The sequence below is a fragment of the Andrena cerasifolii genome, chromosome 2 (assembly GCF_050908995.1).
Source record: "Andrena cerasifolii isolate SP2316 chromosome 2, iyAndCera1_principal, whole genome shotgun sequence".
Lineage (NCBI taxonomy): Eukaryota > Metazoa > Arthropoda > Insecta > Hymenoptera > Andrenidae > Andrena > Andrena cerasifolii.
In genome coordinates, this window is record NC_135119.1 from 1,575,317 (window position 1) to 1,597,616 (window position 22,300).

Sequence of the window (22,300 nt, forward strand, 5' to 3'; positions counted from 1 at the left end):
TGCTAACCTTTAATGTTATCAGAGAATTAATGTATATCTCGTTGCTGGATGAAGAACAGCTTCGGTACATGGATTAATAGTGCGTTACAATATCGTTTAGAACATGAGATATGAACGATAAGGTGATTCGACAGAACCAAGAATGGAGCTTATCAATTATTGACAAAGGGCATGAGTGTAAATTGAATAAAAATGAATTTCTCGTAAAAATAATAAACACTAAAGATACTTGTTTTATTTACCAGACTAACACGAGCATATCATATTTTATGTTAGAAAAAATATTGATCAATGTTTCATTTTAAGTAAAAGTGTCTTATAAATTTATAATAAGTACCTATATGTATAATATATAATGTTTATATATCATTAGTGTTAAATTTTCTTAAATTTATTCCTTCGATTCATCATACATTTTCATATTCGTTGAAAACTACTGTGGCCCGATGGAAAGAAGTCGGTTGAAATGTCACAGGGGCAAGAGGAGTTCTTCGCTCGCATTGGCTCCCGCCGCCCGTGTCCCGTTTGCTTACTTTGTGTTCGTCGACATTGTCGCGTCGGCCAATAGGGATATACTATTCGGACGTGATATTCGGACCCTACAGTTTCTCGACCGAGTTATTTCCATCGGGGCACAGTAAGTGTTGCAATAAAATAGGCTGTGTTTGTTCTGGATTAATATTCGGTAATATATTTAGATATGAAGTTTACAATGAAATAATACTTTGAAATCAGTCTTATAAAAATTCTTGCACTTGTATCTCTTTGGTCTCATTTTTCTCTCGACGCACCCGCCCAGGCCTAGACACGCTTGCTTGTCCTGTCTAGAAAGGCAACTCGATGGGTGGTAGGATGCCTCTCTCGTAGTTCGGTAGCTGGCCGAACAGCGCTGTCTTAAGCACGAACAACATGCCCACTCGAGAATATATATATATGCATCAAATAATTTACATCAACAGTAAGTAATGTGATAACAGAAAGTGATGATTTCAGCAACCAATAACGAGCTGCCCCCTATTATACATAGGTACATAAATATCTTTTAACTGCATTTCGACGATTAATAATTAACAATCGCTATGGCACTTGTTTAATTGGAGGATAATCACCAATATCAACTTTATGTTCAAGTAAACAACATCGCATTCTCCAACTTCATTATGTACTGTTTTTTAAAAGATATTTATATCTCAATTTCTCGCACACAATGCATTTTTCTTTATTTTTAAATACCATTTTTTTCTTACAGAGCTTTAGAAACAATATTTACCTACATGTTTCGATTATTAATAAAATTGCCGTAAGGTGTAAGCCATTTTTTTACGAGAACATGACATTTCGATTCAGTATAATTATGCAACTTGATTATTCAGTACGATACCATTAGTCAGTTATTAAATTGTGTTTGCGCCTTTTTGGGCCGAAAAATAGGTAATTCTTTGTGAATTTTTTTCTACATAAAGGGTTCGACAAATTAATTTGAGGTTTGGCAGGCTGTTTTATTGTACCTTGAACTATTGTTCTAAATTTTTGTGTGACAGTGAAAAAAAAACATGACAGATACAAAAAGAGCGTTGATAAATAATCGGGTGGTCCAGGCGTTGACGAAAAGTACTGTAAGGTTTATCCGAAACACAAAAGAGAAAATAGATTCTTAATCTATATGAATGTGGCTATCGATGGTAGTAGATTTATTAATAAATATAAAAAAAATGTTAATATGACAGCCTTTTGAAACAGGTTTTGCCGCAAAATCGGGAAAACTTCTTTAAATAAAAAAGGAACGGTACAGATACGGCAATAAATCTACTATCACCGATAGCCACATTCATATAGATTAAGAATCTCTTTTCTTTTCTGTGTTTCGAATCTAGAGACGCGGTAGCGTCTCGATGCCAAGTACATGAAAGACACCCTGTATATGTCGACTGTCGCTACCGCTATCATTTACTCGTCGCACGGCTATTCCAACCTAACCTGAAACTTATTTCATTAATATCTCATCACGCCTGCAATATTTTCTAAATTTAAAGGCATTTTTCTTATGTAAACCGCATATAAGCTTTCGATCAAGACCAAATTCAATAAAATCGGTCCACGCATGACAGAGATATTGTAATATCGTCTCATGGATCAGTCGGAAACGGTAAGATTTTTCTTCTAATTCTGATTCTGATTCTTCAAGCCAAATTTTCGTCAACATAATTCGTATACGCGTTACACGCACACCTTCAGCCAAAACGAACTAATACATATTTCGTTCGTCAATCGCTATCTTCACTATGCAATCTACTCCAAATTTTGACAGCTTACAGTGAGGTTATAACCTGACGAGTGTCAAATAAGGTAAGTTGCCCAAATTTGAGTTGCCACGTGTTTTTACAAATACGTATCGTTGTACCATTTATTTGCAACCAAAATGCAGTCCCAAACACATGGTAAGTTGTCGAAATTTGAATTGCGACATGTTTGTATATCATCAAACTCATTTTTATTTGTAACTAAACTGAGGATTTTATGTATATGTAGATAATCGAAGCGTAAAATGAAGCTGTCACCTACGCCAGGCTATGTACAGTGACTCGCATTAATATTCGGACACTTTTTAAAATCGCATAACTTTTTTAGAATTGGTCCAAACGACTTTAGTTTTTTTGAGAAGCTAGAAGGATTAGTTTGCTAAATGACGTATTTGGTCGTTTTGAAAATAAATGTATTTGGTCGGAATAGCAAAAAGAATAGTAAAGGTCGATTTTTAAACTTTTTTTGTGAGCTTGTAATGAAAATTCACGTTAACCGATTTTGATGAAATTTTAGGCACGTATACAACTTACTGCAATCTACAAACGGTTTTTTTTTAATTTTCATTACACGCTCACAAAAAAAAGTTTAAAAATCGACCTTTACTATTCTTTTCGCTATTCCAACCAAATACAATTTTTTTTCAAAATGACGAAACCCGTCAGTTAGCAAACTAATCCTTCTAGGTTCTCAAAAAAACTCAAGTTGTTTGGACCAATTCTAAAAAAGTTATGCGATTTTAAAAAGTGTCCGAATATTAATGCGAGTCACTGTATGTACGCATAATTTTGCAGGAAGGATTTCGTATTCATACTTATTCAGTTATTTTGATACATGGACACCTTCGATAATGCATGAATTTAATCAGTGTTTCTTGTACTATACACAAAGTACTATACATATAATACATATACCAGCGGCCGTAGCCGTGATGAATACACCGGTTCTCGTTAGATCACCGAAGTTAAGCATCGCGGGGCAGTGTGCTGGGGAAAGATGGGTGACCATCACCGTTCTCGCGGTGCGCTGCTGCTGCTGGGACCCGGAGAGACGGAGGAAAAAAATGGAATGACTAAAATGTTCGTTGAGCAATATAAGCAAAATGCTTGAAACGCCATCCTGTGTAAATACTACACAGGAAAAACAAAAATACAATACAATACAATATAATACATATAGCTTGGCAATGCGGTGCACATGGTTTGTTTTCGTAGTTGTGAAACTTGCGTAGAATTTATCCTTAATTCTGTCCCGTGATAAGACTGTCCATTGCTGTTGATGATGAACATTTGTAATTTATAATATTAAAAATTATCTGAAGTTATTCCCTGTGCAAATTATCTTTGTAAAAAGAAGTGAGATCCTCATAAATTTTTTTAAAAAAAGTAAAAAAATTACGCCAAGTACATGAAATCAAATAAATCACAAAAAATAGAAGATAATAATAATCACAAAATTAAAAAAATACGCAAGTACATAAAGGTGCTTTTCCGCAGCGTGCAAAGGCGACACTGTGTAACACAATAAAAGACGAAAAAGATGGCTGGGCCTGGAAGTTAAATTGATGGCGTGGCCAGGCAAGATCAAGGTGTCGATGAATAAGAATTATTTAAAAACCGGAAAATGCTGCAAGTGTTCGCAATGTGTCAAAGTTTTATTTAAATTGATGAATTATTAGCTGCACGCCTGTCAAAGGGAAGGTATTGGTGTCGATGAATGATCTTAGAATTATTTAAAAACGCAAGATAATGAAAGTGTACTCATATATTGTCAGAGTTTTAAATTGACAAATTATCTGAAAGCCTGCGAGGGGGAAGGTATGTGGGTATTGATGATCTGAGAATAATACCTTGCCACGCCACGCCAAGTATTTGACTTCCAGGCTCGGCCATCTTTTTTGTCTTTTATTGGTTAGACAGTGTCGCCTTTGCACGCTGCGGGAAAGCACCTTTATGTACTTCCAGCTCATTTTAATTTCACATCTTTTTTTAATTTTGTGATTATTATTATCTTCTATTTTTTTTGCGATTTAATTGATTTCATGTACTTCGCGTATTTTTTTTTACTTTTTTAAAGTTTTTTTATGGGGATAAACCTTACAGAACTTTTCGTCAACGCGAGGACCACCCGATTATTTTTCAACGCTCTTTTCGTATGTGCCAAATTTTTTTTTCACTGTCACACAAAAATTCAGAACAATAGTTGAAGATACAATAAATCAGCCTGCCAAACCTCAAAGTAATTTGTCGAACCGTTTTTGTAGAAAAAATTCACAAAGGATTACCTATTTTTCGGCCCAACAAGGCGCAAACGCCTCTTAATAAAAATATATTCTTTCTCTTCAGGTATGTCATTATAATTACTTTCACAGTATTTGTTTGAAACAAAGTTCTTTCCTCATAAAAGTGAAAAATGGGAATTAATCCAATGGTCAACTAAACTGCTGAATGGGTACTGTAAAAAACGATCGTGGAAAATTATACATACCTCTGCTCGCAGCCGTAGCAGCGGTTAAAACCGATCGGCTTGTTCGAAAGCATGGGTCCGTTTCCACGTATATATACTTATTACAACTCGCTCGCGTGTAGGTACTCTATCTCGCAATTCGGTCTCACGGGCTGTCTCGCGTACGCAAGGCGAGGAAAGGTACATCTGCACCGTAACCTAAATGAAAGAGAAGAAAGAGAGATAAAGAGGAGAATAATGAAATCACGACGTTGAACTGTATCGCAACGAGCAATTATTACGCTCCTATCACGTGCCCTCCATCATTATCCCCCTCCTTTTACATCTACGAGGCTCTTCTCTATCGTGGGACATTTTTATTGTCCCACAGATGCCTTCTCCGCTCGAATCCCTGGATACACCGTGCTCCGGAACCCTTTCATTTCTCTACACGTTCAATAGTATAACTGTATTGGAATCTCTTCGAGGCCCACCTACGTTCACCTTCTTTGTCAAGAAATACGTAAGTACCTTGATCCATGGATGCTAATAGTCTTTGCTGGCTTTAAAATATTGTCAAGGAATGGTACGTTCCAGGAGCATTGTTTGCGGTCAAAAGTTTACGCAGAAAATGTACATATGTAGGTATATGCAAGGAAACCTCGTTGTTTTAGGTGTGCCTCATTTCCGAACACACAATATTATTGGTATTTCTAACTACTCTGGGAATAGCAAAAATATATTTCTAAAAAAAGCACAATTCTCCTGAATGTTGTGATGATATTAAATGTACAAGTTACGGGGTTTTAATAACTGGAGGATAATGGGATAACTGAGAGTCAAAGTGTAGATACCTCTTATTTACTGGCTTATTATTTACGGACGGTAGCAATGTTACGATTTGTGATAAACTTACTGGTATCTATCTTTTTTACATATTGCTTATGCAGATTAAATACGGTATTGTAAAATTGTATTCATTTTTTAGTTCTGTCTTTGCGAGATACGCCTTTCAATGAACTGTAATTTTTCGAGTTATAGTTGTTTTTTCAATTTAAAATTGTTTCATTTTTAAATTCTCTAAATACTTTAAATATTCAAAAATTTTAGTTTTTAAATTTCTTTCTTGCGTAATAATATAATTACCGACCTTTTATAGTGATTCATCGTTGTGTTTCTGTGTATGTTGTATACTTTCAAAATAAGCATAAGTGCATCATGTTACTTTCGACTAAAATAATTTCTTTAACCTGGTCCTAATTACTTACTACTCTGATATTTAACATATCTTAAGTGTCACTGATTTCTGTGAGGATTATGAATAAATATTACGTTATTGAATGTCAAACATCGTTTTTCTCAATTAAATTTCAAATATTTACCATTGCTATTTTTTACAATTTTAAAAACATTCATCAACTACTTTCATTATTTTGCTTTCCTGGTGGTCCAAACTCCAAAAATCCAAAGGTCATTAAACGTTATTTCTACAAAGTTTTCATCTTCAAATAACTTTTTCTTCGTAAGAAAAGGGCCCAGATCCTTAGACATATGAACGTCTGTTGGTGAAAGGTCGAGGGAAATGCAAGATGTACCTAATATATAAACATATTTCAATTCACTAAATCTTCATATGGTACTTGAGATGTAAGGGAGACCGGGGCTATTTGATACAGGGGGCAAGTTGATACAGACGAATTATCTCTACACCGAATATGTGAAAAATATAAAGAAAAATTAAATAGTTTTGATACATCCAAATTGATCTTCCAAATAACATTTTTTCATTCATTTTGTACGTATTTTCTCAAGTTTTCGCTTACTATATTTTAAAGAGGAAGGACCAAACTATATTTTGGCATATTTGTTATTAAGTAATTAATTCAAATAAAAAATGAAAAAAAAATTGAAAACAGAATAACGTATCAACTAGCCCCGCAGTGGGGTAAATCGATACATTCTACCTTCGTCCAAATAACATTTTTTCATTAATTTAGTACGAATTTTCTCAACTTTTTATTTACAATATATTAAAGACGAAAGACCCAAGTAAATTTTAGCATATTTGTTATCAACTAATTAATTCAAACAAAAATGAAAAAAATTGAAAACTGTAAAACGTATCAACTAGCCCCGGTCTCCCCTACCTACGGGTTTAATGATCGGGCTTTGTTTGCCTGATAACATTACATATACACTACGTACAAATATACACTAATAATTATGTGTGTGATTGCTACGTTGAGATTTAATAAGCTTTACATCTGTCTTGCAAGTCCTGCCAGCTCTGTATCTATATGATTTTAAATCTGTTTTTTATCTTAAGTGCATTTATTTAGAGTTTTAAACGTTGCTTCACATACACGAAACCCATTCATCCATCATCTTCAATTTGTGAAAGTTTATGAAGCGGCGAACAGTCGTAGAATAATTAACATTTATTTGTGAAACTAATATTCAAATTTCTACATTACTTTGAACTGTTCAGAATTTCGTTTATTGCAATATTATAATCGTTTCATATCAAATTTTTGCGTCTGATCATAGCTGCCTTTATTATTACTGTGTCCGTGGTCTTATTGCACAATCCATTTTCGGGCGAGGTGCGCTATGAAAGACACATTGATAAACATCGACTTCTGTCAGAGGACTTCCTATCGGCTCTTACTCTACCCACTTGGCAAGGACTTTATTCGCCTTAGGCATATCTGTTGTAGGAAGCCGTGAACATGCATACAGAAAAAACGATCGCTATTCCATCACGTATTCCTGTGTCACCCATGGAGGTATTAATGGCTCGGCATTGTTGCATGAATTTCACAAACAGTTTTTTGCTCGACAAGTAAAACAAGATTAAATACTTTATAAAAGCTGCCTGAACTTGTTTAAATCTAACTTTTATAGCAATTAATTTTTTGAACGGTAATTATGCAGAAAAGGTGTTTCAGCACCGATTTCAATGACCTTGAAATATGTTGTGAAGGACAACATTCTGAACAACTATTCTGCATATACATAACCTTCGCTCGGCTTTAGTTCTCGAGATATTCGCAAAAAACTCTGATAGGTAAAAAGCTGGTTGGAGATAGATTTGTTTAGCGACACCCTGTGCGGGCGGAGAGGGAAGGGCAACTTTTGAGAGATTTAAGATAAAAAAGTGTGTTTCAGAAATGGATGGTCTTGGGGATTTTAACCCTTTCGACCCTGTTGGGACTCATATGTCCCAGTGAATTTTCGTAGCCTTTCAATTTATAGTATGATATAACGGTTTTGCTTAAAAAGTTGTTGAGTTATTGCTTTTATTTATCTTATTGGGCATAGAGAATGTGGCTATGCGTTTTCGGGACACGTATGTCCTATTAGGTATTTCCATTTTTATTCCTGAATATGGTGAAAATATTTTTTCCTAGTTACCGTAAACTGAGGGAACATTAGCAGTACTGGGTTACACTGACAATTACTAAATATGTATTAAGGGGGGAGCCTGGTATAACTAAATGAAAACCGAGGCATTTTTTGGGAATTTTTTTTAAATTAAGTATTTGATAGATCTTTCTGAAATTTTCAGGATATTGTATTAACAGGTTATGGTATATAACAAAAAAATTTTATTAAAAAAGAGCGGCAAATAACAAAGTTATGCCCAGTCCGTTGGCGACGCAATTATTGCACTGCGCGCAACGTAGCGTCTTTTGGTGTCATCTGAAACCAAAAATCGAACAATTTTCTTTTAGTTTATGAGTGTACGCACAGAATGAAGAAATTTGAAACTTAAAAGATGCAAAATGAACAAATGGCGGCCTCTTGAATAAAAAGTTCACTGTTTCCAACGAAATTTTGCCTTAAATGTCTGAAAAAAAGTTATTTATTTAAACAATATCATTATACTAATAACTTAGTACTATGAAGAAAATGTTCACAAATATCCGTGCACAAAGCCAAGTCGATTGGTTGAATATTTTTTGAGTTACATTGCCCGCAAAGTATAAAACTGTCGTTTCGAGAAAAACACATTTCAAGTTTTGTGGTAGCCTGGCGCTCCGTAGAAAAATCGGCTATATCCGCTTTAATTTTTCGAATTTCGTTTTGCTGCTTTGGGAGCATATTATCGTGATGTTTAACTATTGATTTATGCAAAAAAAAATCGATTTCTTCGACCCCCTACACTAGACTCCCCCCCTTAAATGTGTAAAAAAAGTTATGTATTTAAACAATATCATTATACCAATAACTTAGCTCTGTGAAGCATATGTTCACAAATATCCGTGCACAAGGCCAAGTCGATTGGTTGAATATTTTTTGAGTTACATTGCCCGCAAAGTGTGAAACTGTCGTTTCGAGAAAAACGCATTTAAAGTTTTGTGGTAGCCTGGCGCTCCGTAGCAAAACCGGCTATATCCGCTTTAATTTTTCGAATTTCGTTTTGCGGCTTTGGGAACATATTGTCGTGATGTTCAACTATTGATTTATGCAAAAAAAAATCGATTTCTTCGATCCGTTACACCAGGCTCCCCCCTTAAAGAAGGAAAGGAACAAAAATTGTATGCATTTCCACACTTGTATTGCAATCACAAATGATGTGATGTTATAATAGAATACCTAAAGCAAATCTAACAATATTTCCTACCAAAATAAAAAAATAAAAAATATAAAAGAGATTGCACTGAACATAAAAATAAACAAATTTAAGCGTCAATGTTAGTTCAGATTGGTAAAACTTTAGCTGTTAGTGCTATTCATAGGTATGATGTGCCAATGTTACCCCGCAACCCAGTTAATTAGCCCTCAAAAGTCACACTGGGTTAGCGTAACCCAGTCCGGTATGAAAATTCCTGGCATTTCTGAACGGTAAGGTGTAGGGAGTTAGAGAATGTTTTACGTTTTTAGATAATGACATTTTATTTGTGGCGATTTTATGTATATAAAAAATCTGTCACAATGTGTCACGATGAAAGTTGTTTTATTGAGAAGGCAGAAGTGTACACTAGGGCGGAGCGATACTACATAGGCGAAAATTTAAATTTGAATTTTCAGCTGGCCTGGGTTCGGGATAGTTGTCTTTTAATTAACCAAACATAACTGTAAAAAAAAATTGGAAAAATATTCGTGTCTGCAGGTTCCTTTTTCTCTTAAAACTGTAAAAAATAAGATTCATATTGTGAATTTTTATATTTTTAAAAGAAAGAAGGAACCTGCGGAAATGAATATTTTTCCAAAAAATTTTACAGTTGTGTTTGGTTAATCAAAATACAACTATCCCGCATCCAGGCCAACTGAAAATTCAGACTTAAATTTTCGCCTATATAGTATCGCTCGGCCCTAGTGTACACTACAAATGGAAAAAGAACCAGCTGCTACTAGGGGCTGCTTTTTGTGTTAGGTGCCGAAAACCATTTCAAAGAAATAGTACTACTTAGGCAAATAAAACTACTTAGGCAGCGAACCGTCTCGAATTTTAAATGATTTTACTTAGCTTCGATTCTCTGTATGTGTGGTGTTTGTTTATTTGGTGTATGGTTCCAATAAGGCCACTCAATTTTCACCCACTTCGATTAATCCAATTATCTTGAAACTTTGGAGGCGTGTGTACTTTCGACGGCAATACGATTTTTTTTTCAAGTAAGTAAAAAATAAAATATATGAATAGAAATGTATACAAAAAATCCACAAACAATAGAAACTAGAAAAAATATAAAAAAATCCAAATACACTAAAAACTGGGGGAAAAATATATAAAAAAAAGAAGTCCACATACACTAAACACTAGAAAATAAAAAAATCTATATAAAAGAAATTATGTTAAACGATTTTACTAAAAATGCACTAAAAACTAAAAATTAATTTTTTTTGTACTACAATGTCGATGGTGATGTGTGACTTTAAATAAAATCATACAAACTCTGTGATTATCCTGTAGAATTGTTCAAATCAATAGTAAAGGAGAAGGATAATCACAGAGTTTGTATGATTTTATTTCAAGTCACATATCACCAGCGAAATTGTAGTACAAGAAAATAATTATTTTTAGTTTTTGGTGCATTTTTAGTCAAATCGTTTAGCATACAATTTTTTTTTATATATTTTTTTATTATGACTCAGGGCCGGCCGATTCGCTTTCCGGCCTGATGTGAATAAATTATTTCATGCTCTCTTACTACGTATTTCGACCTGATGATTTCAAATATATTGTTATTTTTCATGTAAACTAAAAAGTGAAGGTTGTATTGAATAATATTATGAATTTTTAGGTACCCAGCACAACAAACATTACACATAGTAATATTGACAACAAACGTCATAGCTATATGACTATATAGCTATGTTTTAACAACTGCGGGATGGGACTTATCTCATTAGGCCAAAAAGTGGCGAAAGTTTGTGATTTTTTTTTGGAAAAGCGGAAGCATATATTTTTACAGATTTTTTGCACTTAAAAAAGCAACATTTAAAGAACATTTGGTATACAAAAACCACGCGAAAAATGAGGACTTCAACTTTAAATAGCGGCCATGTTGTTTTAAATTAATATTTCAGGAATCCCCTCCGTGAATCAGAGGCCACATTAATGTACTAATGAATTCTTTTTTGTTTTTGTATTTGACATAATCTCGTTCCGAATGGCAGTGTTCACTGCCAAAACAACTTTTTAGAAAGGCTTCTTGGATGTCAGTTGTAATTTTATTATAAACGTAAATATTTTTCTACAAAAACATTACCAAATGTTCTTTAAATATTGCTTTTTTAAGTGCAAAAAGTTCTGTAAAAATATATGCTCTCGCATTTTCAAAAAAAAATCACAAACATTCGCCTGTTTTCGATCACCTGACTAGGTAAAACCCCTTAAAGTTTGGCATATTCCACTAGTTACATCTTTTCTACGTATTTGAAGACCAACTGGGCCCGAAATTCCCGAAATTGAAGGAATTACAGCCAAAAATGTACGAGCGTGCACATGAGATCGGATGGCGACAAAACTGCATGTCCAACTTTAAACGCGATTTCCCAGAAACTACGATTTCGAAAACGGTGAACATAAAATCTCGAAAACCGCTCCAATGATTTGAATGAAAATTTACTGAGAGGTGCAGGGAACTATTCCCCACAATGTGTCGCGAGCACATTTTCAATATAAATTCTTAAAAAAAGATAAAAAATATTTTTCCTATGTGACGTCCCACTATTTTTCGCGCGGTCATAATTAGGGTCTTCCCCATAAATTACACCACAACTCCGCCACTATCCCTAATACTCAACTCTTACTCTTTTCCCCCAACCACTGGGCCATCCAGTAGACGTACCTTAGCGGTCCCCATCTCCCCCTCTTAAATCGAGACCACGTCTCACCCCCTCTCTAAGACCCACCAAATCAAAGCGACTCTCACCCCTTTCCAACCAAAACGCCAAAATACATCCAACGGGTTGAGTACCCCCTTTTCAGAGCCCCAAATAAGGATCCCTGATATTCTATTGCGACGCATATTTCGCGCATGAGTCATCAATACATTTCAATTATATAACGCATATTTCTTACATGAGTCATGGTGCATACCGCGCATACCCCTCATACCTGACATTCCGGAGCACCATATAAATACAAGGGCCCCAGAGGCCGGCGCACTCTTCTGCGGAAGTCACTTCGAAGTACACAGCTATTGAAAACCCATTCAGTGTTCTTATATTAAAATCAGTGCTACTCTGTGAAAAACTATTAATCTACGACATCCACAGTGAGCAATTATAATTAATTATCGTGTAAATCATCGCCATTATATTATTTCTTATTACTTCCGCGTTTCATATTTCACATTATTGCTTATTGCATTTCTCGTCTATCTATTGCTAAATGCTTATTTCTTTTATATGACTATATATTGCTATTGCTTATCGTTTATATACATGTTTATGTGCTAATGCTTAATGTCCCACGCATTATTATATTAACTCCACCGCTATCGCATTAATGGTGCATGGCATATTCTTGTGCGATCAATTAAATAAACGCTCTTGTTTTAAATAACGTTTCGAATTATTGTATTGATCGGTTACGGAGATTCCCAATCACATTAAGCCATTGCAACAGCTGATCTCGCTTCGCGAACGCCAGGAGTTCTTATAGTGTTTACAAGGCTTACTTTTGCTTAGGTCTTGCACGACCATATGGCTACACATATTTCAAAGAAATACTACGTGTGGCTTCTTATTTCAATGCAGCTGTATATCCAATTACCAAGCCCTTAAATACCACCACCTGTGCTCTAACGGGTGTCACCCTGGTGCGCGATTATTGCTTAACCTTCCCTGGTTGCCTTGTGCTACGAAGCTCGCCTTTGTGTCTAAATTTCCCATCTCGTTCCCATACAACCTCACATTGTCATTGTCCTAAACACCGCCACCGAGGACGTGACACCCACAAAAAAAGGATAAAATCATATACATCAACATAAAATTTTTAATAATTTGTTTATCAAAATGTTGCTTCCGGCACAAGATGGAGAGTGTCGTACAGATTATAAAAATGCTTTTACATTGTGTTTTAGGTAACTCACCTGTCCGGAATCGTGTTCACCATCAGACGGTTCATTGCGTACACGCTCGCACGTTTATATGTATAACTTTGTAAATATATTTAAAATTTGTTTTTGTGGGTTTTTAAAATTTGTTTTTTTTGTGCGTTAGCGAAATGACGATTAAAAATTGAAACAAAAATTATTTACATATTCATTTATTACTTCAGAACATGACGAAGGGCTGATTTTGGTCTGTTGAGGGTAACCTACCCCCTTAAGTAGTAAGAACTTAACGTCCGAATCGTCGTCAATAGCTGATTAACAAGGGAAGTTAGAAAATCCGGAAATTCAGAAAATTATGAAACTTGGTATGCAAGTAAAGTAATTCATCCGTAACACAACTATACTTTAGTTGGTGCCATCGTACGGCTTTAGGGGGTGAAATTAGTCCTTGAAACAATACAGAATTTCATTCTCGTGGAATATCTCGAGAACGGTGAGAGATATCGAAAAGAAGTTTAAGTAGAAGTTACATATTTTGTTATATCTACAAAACCGCATAAAATTAGTTTTCAAAACATCGAGACTTTGCAAGTTACCCCGACCCCTAACCTTTAAAATTCAGTTTTTGTATTTTGTAAATATATGCAGAAATACCACTGGATAACCTCTTTTCACACATATAAATAGTTTATGAGTTATGTTTTTTTTGTAAACAAATAAAACCTTCATTTTTACCACAGTTTAGTTTACAACAAAAATGACAATATATTTGAAATCAGCAGGTCGAAATACGTAGGAATAGGGCATAAAATAATTTATTCACAATTTTTCCCTATAAACACGCCACTGTGCAGCGTACGGAAAGCTGCCGCGACCGCTGGACAGCAGTGATGCCCGAGCTTCGAGAATTTTAGGATAGTCTCTTTCAAATTAACGTCGCAAAGAACTACCTATTCGGAATTTCCCGGCTTAGGTAAGCAAGCCGCGCGCTCCGTTTTTATAGTCGGTTTACTACTCGTATCCCATATTACTGTAATGAGGTTTGAAAACAATATCGACTGGTCTCGTATCAGTCTAAATTTAAAAAAAATAGCTGCAACAGGTTAGTTAGTTAAAAGGGGATAATTTTTCCCCATTTTTCGGCGCAAATTGCATCCCGATATCCTTTATAGTTCAAACGTTATACGAAAAAGACACCAAATTCTTCAAACCGGCCCACTTACGCGTCAGCGTGGTCCACTGCAGCTGGACCGTGGCATAGGTAAGTAGGCACATATCGAATACGTTTAAGTTACACATATCGATTTATCGATATCGTTTCTCAGGTGCTGTTGTTAAAGCGGTGATGTTGATGTTATATAATTTAGAATAAGTTAGGGGACCACATACGAAGCTCGCCTCACGACCCCCGAAAAGGATAAGACCGCACTGATACATCCACTAGTAAAAGTATACATTTCATTTCTTGTGAACACTTTATCTAATTCGATCACTGAATGCGTATATTGACTAGGGAATGTATACATTCGCTGAACTTAACATACTGAACTGCAACATACATATTGTTGCGAGCACCGGGTATTGGCCTGTGCATGGCCTGCTTGTGCTCGTAGCTGAAGAAAGAAGAAGGTCGGCCCCCTTCAAGAGGACTATCGGGAGGACGACAGGAAGACGGTCTTGTACCGAACGCCATAGCGTTCGGACGTGCGGGTTGAACTGTTGAATACCGATATTGCTCTGTGTGTGAAATATAGTTGTGCAATGTGTACACGCGTATTATTCTACTCCTTTGCATCGGGGTGGCCTGTGATGGAAACGCCCCGGCGCAACAATAAAAGAAGACGTCCTGACTGACTGACTTATCAACACCCAACTCAAACCGTTTAACTAAGGTTTGACAGTTGGAGTTGCATGGCCCCCGAAGGGTATGGTGAGGTAACGTGAACGCTGCTCGGCTCCACCTGTAACATAGCTGTGTGGGTCCTGTTTATTCTTAACGTAATAGTTGTGTGCGTTACGAAGCTATACGTAGACCAATACTACATGAAGCAATCGAGAAAGAATCAATGTTCTGACCAATGAAACTTCTGAATTTTTTCGGACCTAACGCATACCTATTCTGATGTGTGTATTTCTACGCTAAGAACTCGGTTTGGCCTACATGTCAGAAGCTTGGCGCTATCCCCACTACTTCTGGCCCATTCTTGTTCTGCGAAGGCGAGAACGAGGTGGAACGGTAGCGAGTCAGAGGGACTGAAAGCAAGCAAGGAAGGGTACGAGACAGATGACGCGTTGATACATATGTACTTTGTCTCGCTCCGTTTTTCGTACGTCTGATACTCCGTCCTTTGCGTGCGCGCCAGGCATGAGCGTTTAGAGTGTATAGACTCGCTTTCATTCCATCTCGCCCTCGCCTTCGGCGAGAAAGAAGCGAGAGAGACAACCACTCGGAATCGTGTCCCGTCTATGTAATTATAGTGGTACATGCGTACCACTGCATATTTCGCTGCATATTTGCGAACCTCAGGGGCACCAAATCCCCACCGCGCGACGAGCAGGCGTAGCCTGAGAGAGAGAGTGAGAACATTGAAAAAAGGAACACCGAGCAGGCAAGCGATATGGTGGGAGAATACCCCTCACGAAATTCGCCGGCCAAAATATCTGGCCCCGACCTTAGTAACGTATTTGGAGGGTATATTGATTGGATGTAGTGGAAGCCAAAAAGACGCAGTGATAGAGCTTGTTAGGTACAAGAGATCGCTGGGAGAGATACAACCAGTAGTCGTAGCGCTCGAAGTAGTCTGCGAGGCGGGCCCGCCGCGCTGGCCTATATGCGGAGCCGTGCGTACTTCGCCAGCGCGAGCGCCGCTCAGCGCGTGGCCATCTCGCGGCAACGTTCGGTTGCAGCGGGCCGCGCCGGGCGCGAGTGGTCGGAGAAAGTTTTTTTTATGTTGCGTTGCTTGAGTAGGGGAGGAGGCATTACGTGGTACTCAGCGTCCCCTTTGGGTCGTGCCTATAAGCCGTGGCCCATTTACTGACGGAGAAATGTTGTGGAGTTACCGACAAATGTAACAGTTATCGCCAGCATGTATTTCAGCGGAAAAATTTTCAAAAAAAACGCATACCTGAGAACAGAGAAACTTGAATTAAACGGTACAAGTATGAAATGATGCGACTGCTACGTCACGAAGAGTACAGCGTTCAATTTTGAGTGGTAAAGCCGCAGAGTGCAGGAACGTAGAGTAAGTGTGGCGCATGCGTGTCCCTGTGTTGCGCTGTATCTTCAAAGTATGGATGGGAGTTGAGGTTGGTCCTGTAAGCTAAAGCAGATAGTAGTGGTAGTAAGGTCATAAAAGGGGTGGGCCCGTTCTAGTGGGGGGAGCGTGCAGGTACCGAGGTATACTGCCTGAGGAGGCGGACTGAGATGGGTTAATTACAATTTAGTTATTGTAGTGCGAGGATATATTTGAGAGCTTGGCTTTCCAAGTGGAGAGGCCATTCGAAATGAGAGGCAATGAGGGGAAGTACGTTAGATGGAACGGAACATCATGGGGAAAGGTGTTTTAACCCGATATGGAATTTTGTTAATATCGTACGATCCTGTGTTACGAGTCAATTGGTTTATGTGGTCCGTGACGTGATAATTGGCCATGAGGGCCGCTACATATGTGTGTATGAGAGGAGTGTTGGTGTCTTGATGCAAATCTATAGTAGGATATCACCTAGGCTTATGCGTGATGATTTTTAGGATTTTATTTCGGATAACATGAATTTTCTTGTGATCTGACTCAGAGGAGGCCCACCAGATTTGAGCACCGTAGGTGAGCACCGGTGGGATGCACATCTTATACAGGGTGTCCCACCTAAGACTGGACAGCGCGATATCTCCTAAAGTATTGGAGATGAAAAATTTTTAAAAATATGTAATTGAATGGTTCGAGAGGGCCAATTTATTAGCCGAGACGATTTTTTTCTTTATTATTATTATTATTTTAAAAGATACGATGGTCAAGTTCGGTTTTTCAAATGGAACTATTTCTTTTAACACCGGAGTTGATAGTGCGTTCCATGACAAATTGAATAAGTTTTAATGTATACACTTTATTTCTACTGGTTTTTAAGATATTGCGCTTGCAAAATGACTGATTTTCACTGAAAGAAAACCCTCTGGAATAGCAAGGACCGGGGTCGGTCTTACTGGCGCCACGAGTGGCATTGCCTGTTGAAACTGATACCTACCTGCCAAAGGTCTACGACAGGGTTCGCAGGCCCAAAAGCTGGACAATTCTTTTCCGTCAAAAATGCTACTTAGCTAGGTACATCTGCGATATCGAAAAGCGCACCGTTACTTTTATTTCGCACTTGCATCTACACTCGGATGGCCGGTTCTTTTGGGAGGGATGTAAGTTGGATTGGTTAGGTTAGGAGGAGTGAAAGTTGTTAGACTAAATTTCAACCATAGAGAGCAGATTGTATCAGAACCAATCGGATTTGCATCCCTCACAAACGGCTGCTCTCTTGAGGGGTTATTTTCCACGCGTTTTACCTCTCGTGTAAACTCATTGTTTACCAATATGCTTTGCTTCTCGTGCAAGTTTATTGACGTTATAGTTTAATGTGCCTTGTCTCGTCTTTTGCGGGGGGTCTATTATTCAACCTTTCTGTTTTTATAACTAACCATTTTGAAGCGGGCCTCTTCTTTGCTTGTCTTCAACATGCGCGTCTTTATCCTGCGCGTCTCCTGTTTGCTGGGCTTCATCTGATGAGTTACGGATGTCTTCTAGTATCTTCTCTATTTTGCCCAGCTTCCTTGCTAAACACTATTTCTTCTGACCGTAGTGTTTTCGACATTATGTGACGTAGTGACGTCACGTGCTGTGCAAGCGCGCTCCGTAAAGGCAATAGGTATAGCGCGCGTCGCGGCCGCTAGGCGGCCGCCGGCCCCGCATTCGGCTCGCTGACGAAGATAAGCGGCGACAAGTGTATAAAGGCCGCCGCGAGCACAATCGAGGCTCTCCGTTCCTCAGTTGAAACGACAGTTCTCTTGCGACTGGCGTATTGTTTAGACGTGCGCTGCTACCGCTCGCAACATAAAACCGTTTTCTTCTGAATTGTGCTACCCGGATATTTCAAATCTGTTTCTTTTGCCACGTGTGCCCAAACTAACCAGGGTGCACCGATCCAGGAAGTCCCTTCCAGGGACCCTACCAAGGTTTCCACCGCTCCTGCCTAAATAGAGGGAAAAGAAACCAAAAATAAATCCAGCAACGTGGCCCTGACTACGGCCACAAACGGTATCAATAATGATCTCGAGATAAATCTAGATCATCTCAGCTCAGCCAAAAAGGTAAGTACCTCTGTTTTCATGGTACCAAATCAAACCGCAAGCTTGCCCCCCCCCCCCGGCAAAAGACGTGCCGACGCTTTCGTACTAGCCCAGCTTGGCTCCACTTCTTCCAATAATTGCAAATTAAAACGCAAAGCCCGATTTCAGGTCTCAATTCCCCAAATCCAGCTTCCAAACGATGAAAAAAGTATGGAAACCGAGGCGATTCCAAATGTATCTATTGCAAACCGTTTTAACGTAGTTGCTGCGTTCAAAACAGATAATGACTTCCAACATGTCACTGCCGGGCCGGGGAAAAAAACCTCACCGGAAGCATATAACCCGACTCCTTACCAACAACCTCGCTCTGGGTCACCCACAGTTAACGTTAAAGAAGCCCGAAACGTTAACCCCCATTACACATTTCTAACTTTTCATATAATATCGCGAAATTTGAATGTGAACTCGCGACCCACTTTGGAAAAACTTTCACTATCAAGTATTTAGGAAGCAGGATTCGCCTCCAATTCGAAGACGTCGAATCTTTTAAAAAAATTTAATCATCCTTCAGCGAAGGCAACATCCCCTATTTTACTTTCTCTCTTAACTCCGAGCGCAGTCTCGCAATGGTCCTTAAGGGCCTCCCAGATACCCCTCCAGAGGAAATCCTCGAGGAAATTAAAAGTAAGGGACTAAGCCCCACATCTTATGTGTTACTGGCGGGAAATGGGTTTAAAAATCGAGTCAACTTTCCAATGTACAGGGTAAATTTCCCCCCGGGTACCTCCCCAAATGCAGTAACAAAAGTCAGCGTCATCTTTAGCACCAGGATTTATTGGGAAGAATTCCATTCAAAAAGAAACTACACACAGTGTTACCGCTGCCAAGCCTTCGGCCACTCGGCAACAAATTGCTGCCACCCTCTCAAATGCGCCAAATGCGCAGGCTCGCATCATTCCTCGGACTGCCAAAAGGTGAAGGAAGCACCCCCATAATGTGCTAATTGTTAAGGCCAACACACCGCAAACTACAGCCAATGCGCCGCTCATCTAAAATATTTAAACAGGCGCAAAAATCCAGTTAAGACTTCAAACGACGCGGCCCTCAATCCCCCCTCTTACATAGCGACCGGAGCGGCCTCCTACCCTCCAGCCTGGAAATGTAAATCCAATGATCGACTTGATAGCTGCAATCAAAGAACTGAATTCAATTGTCGACATTGAGCAAATGCTCGCACTTACGCGCAACTTCATAGAAAAAATTCGCCCCTGCCGTACCCTGGCAGACAAATTTCAAGTCTTCTGCTCCACACTCCAGTGCCTGGACTGATCGATGCCCCTGCCCAGTTTTATGCTGTGGAATGCGTGCTCTATTTCGCACAAGCGAAATGAATTGATCCGGGCGGCGGCCAGACTGCAAGGTCGGTATTATACTTCCCACAGAAACTTGGCTAACTCCACAAGATAGGTTCTCACTGCCGAGCTACTAGGTGGTTCGCGCGGACCGTCCCATTAAAAACGGCGGAGTAGCCATTTTCATTCACGAGTCTATTAAATTCTCAAATTTCACTCCGGTGCGTGCCCCACAGCAGGACGCGTGCTTCACCAGACTCACAAATCCCAAACTTATCGTCGGCGTTATGTATGCCCTCCCGTCTTCCATCCGACACTCAACTGTATTTGATGCACTGATCCGTATGGGCACCCCTTTCCTGATTGAAGGTGACTGGAACGCTAAACACTCACACTGGAACAACTATATGTCCAACAAAGCTGGAAACATTCTATTTACACACATGTGTAAGCAAACTTACCGAACAATCCACCTTGAGGATTTCACTTTTCAGTCCGGTAGAGGCAGACCGTCCACGCTGGACTTCTTTATTACCGACCATAGGACGGACTTTTCATGTGAAATCTCGGACTACTTCGATACAAATCACCGCCCGGTTATACTGAAGACCAAACAATTGGTGGGGCCGACCAGTCTAAACCCCATCGTTGACTGGGAAACATACAATAAGCTGACACATAACTGCAAAATCAAACAGCACATGGGCTCCAAAGCTGAAGTAGACATGAAAATTGGGGAGCTTACCTCCTTCCTCCATGCATGCCCTCGGCGCGCAAAACAGGACGACAAAATGCCTCCCAAAGACAGGCACCTTTTGTCCGACCTTCAACTACTCACTCTCATTCGGCATAAACGTGCTCTCCAGAGACAAGCGTACCGACTTGGAGCCCATATCACCTCAGACGCTATTCGCGACGCTACAGCAGCAATTCGTAAGAGAATTTCTTACTTGCGAATAAGAGAATGGGACCGTGACATCAGGCTCTTCTCAAGACCGGATCCCACCTTTTGGGCAACATACCGTAAGATTGCCAACTCTAAAAAACTCAAATCATTACTACCCCTTCGCCAAGGCCTTATTACCTGTACCTCAGACTCCGACAAGGCCGACGCTCTCGCCTCTACCTTCGTCGGTAGTCATGAATATGCGGCTCAACTTCCTTCTGCTATGGACCACACAGTATCCAACTTTTCCACTTGGCTGGAGACAGCTCACGACGAGCAACCCGACAATATTCCTCTCTCCCCCAGTCGGATCGGGGAGGCTATCAAGCGCATGGGGACTCGGAAGGCCCCAGGTAAGGATGGGATCACGGTACCTATGTTGGGGCACGCGTCGCGGAAGGTCATTTGCCAACTTTATTACATCTATGTTAGTACTACCGCGCTTAGCTACTTTCCGGATGCTTGGAAGATTTCCAAGGTCATTCCCATCCACAAGCCGGGAAAACCAAGCGAGTTTCCAACTAGTTATCGGCCAATAAGCCTGTTATTGATACCCCGAAAAATCCTCGAACGTTGCATCCACGATTCCTTAAATGATTTCCTAGAGAAGATTAAAATCATTGTCGCCCAGCAGTTCGGCTTCCATCCGGGACATTCAACCATCCAGCAGGTTCTACGTATTGCTCAGCACACCATGCACGAGCTGAATGTTAATCGTAGCATCGCAATGGTGTTGCTCGATCTGTCCAAGGCGTTTGATTCTGTATGGCACAGCGCGCTCGTGTACAAATTGTACGGTGCTGGCCTCGATACTGCCATTATCAAGTTCATAGCTTCTTATTTGACAAACAGATACATGTTCGTGTGCACCAGGGGCGGACACTCCAGGCTCCACCTGGTTCCTGCCGGGGTGCCGCAGGGCTCGATCCTCGGTCCCACTTTTTTAATCTTTTTATCAACGACCTTCTATTGTCTACCAACTACGAACTTGCGCTGCACGCGGATAACACCGCTCTCTATACCTCTTCCTGGCAACCCTCGGCGCTGGTCTTGCGGCTTCAGGGGTACTCCGATGAGGTCCTCCGCTTCTTCTCAATCTGGAAGCTCCAAATAAACGCAGACAAAACTGAAGCCACCTTCTTCTCACTGGGCATTAACACTATTCGTACCAGACCGGTCAATTTGACCGTTTTCAAACTTTGGCGTACATTTTCCCACATACAACGTTATTCTCAAAATATGTATACAATGAATTTTTCAGTATTTACTTCTACTCTTATTTACTTGTTTCCGACAAATATATGTAGCCTGTCCAACTTACCGCGACCGGTCAATTTCTTTTCAAGTGTATAAGTAAACTGAAAAAAAAAAATTTATTTTGTTATTTGGTGAAAGTTGTTTCGTTTATTATTACATTCAG